The sequence below is a fragment of the Meles meles genome, unplaced genomic scaffold, assembly GCF_922984935.1.
Source record: "Meles meles unplaced genomic scaffold, mMelMel3.1 paternal haplotype, whole genome shotgun sequence".
In the NCBI taxonomy this organism is placed as follows: domain Eukaryota; kingdom Metazoa; phylum Chordata; class Mammalia; order Carnivora; family Mustelidae; genus Meles; species Meles meles.
This window is the reverse complement of record NW_025721533.1, coordinates 2649-3972: the sequence shown is the minus strand read 5'-3', so window position 1 is coordinate 3972 and position 1324 is coordinate 2649.

The following is a 1324-nucleotide window of genomic DNA, read 5'->3' as shown; positions in this document are numbered from 1 at the left end:
GCAAAATCATGATTTAGTTTTTAAGGGATAGTTTAAAGGAAGAAAAAAGAAGTCTTAAGCCAACAGTTCTCTAATATTCCTTATCACCAACCTTAAAACAAGATAATGATTCTTTTCTAATAGTTTCCTCACAAAGGGGCATGGTTATCCTTAGAGACTACCCTTCTGTTATCATAGTTTTAGGCTTGACCTCCTGAATTCTTTCTATTCTGCAAATCCACAATGGCATACAAACTCTGTTTACCTTTGGTATCCACTTGCTTCTAGTCTCCTGTTTTCTTTCTTGAACTTCACATTCTGGACTGTCCCTTTTTCCCTTGGTATATATTTGCCTGGGACATAAAATTTCCTTTCCCCTTTTTCAATGCTTTGCGGCTATGGTCAGTAAAACCACCCCCATCTGTAATCTTGGTTCCCGAAGCTCATTTTTCAAATTTGCTATCTCAAAGTCCACAAAACTTTACCCAGAGAAGTAGTGGTGGGCCGAATCTCACCTTTTAGGGCTTTGTAGCTCCCAGAAGAACTTGGATGCAAATAGTTGCTTCCAACTGACATTTCTTACAGTTTATGTGGAAGAAAGCTTAAGAGGAAGAAGCTAGAAGAAAGTGAGGCTGGTTTGCTTGCTTTTGTGCTCCAATATTAACTACCACCATGGTTCATTAATTTACATTCTGGGGTGCAAGAATCTGTGACTCCTTGTTAAATACTTTTAACTTACTCTAGAGATTCTTATCTTCAGTAGCAGGAACATTTTTTCTGTCTCAGAAATTTCAAAATGCAGGGGCGCCTGGGTGGCTCAGTGGATTAAGCCGCTGCCTTCGGCTCAGGTCATGATCCCAGGGTCCTGGGATCGAGCCCCACATCAGGCTCTCTGCTCAGCAGGGAGCCTGCTTCCCTTCCTCCCTCTGCCTGCCTCTCCACCTACTTGTGATCTCTGTCTGTCAAATAAATAAATAAAATCTTTAAAAAAAAAATCTAAGTATTAAAAAAAAAAGAAATTTCAAAATGCAAATAACAGTAGCAAAAACAACTGCAAAAAACACTGTAACATTTATTGAGAACTAGTATGGTCCTATCCACCTTTTATATGCATTCTCTCAGCAACAACATAATGAGCTAGATCCTATCATAATCCTCATTTCAGAGAGGTTTAGAGAGGCAAATAAATTGCCTAAGTCCACACAGCTAGTATATATTGAAATTTGGAAAAACATCCAGTTCTGTTTCTTAGAAAACCCAGCTCTTAATTACTAGAATATTGCCTTCTTCTTTGCTCCATGATTTAACATTCCAGAATGATTTCTGGCATGTGTGGTTTCACTTA